The following is a 233-nucleotide window of genomic DNA, read 5'->3' on the forward strand; positions in this document are numbered from 1 at the left end:
GGATTTTCATCCTTTGATAATAATTAAGGTATGGAAGAGGGAAAGTTACTCCCAAGTCTCCACTTTGTGTATGAATTCATAATGTGCCAACAGAGGCCAAATACCCTGGTTCTGAAGCCATGCTTCAGCCTTAGAAAGATAGATATATATGTGTATTATATGTACACATAACTTTATGGTATATATACAGGTGTGTGTGTGTGTGTGTGTGTGTGTGTGTGTGTGTATATATA

This window comes from Neophocaena asiaeorientalis, unplaced genomic scaffold (assembly GCF_003031525.2).
Source record: "Neophocaena asiaeorientalis asiaeorientalis breed wild unplaced genomic scaffold, Neophocaena_asiaeorientalis_V1.1 scaffold132, whole genome shotgun sequence".
Taxonomy (NCBI): Eukaryota; Metazoa; Chordata; class Mammalia; order Artiodactyla; family Phocoenidae; genus Neophocaena; species Neophocaena asiaeorientalis.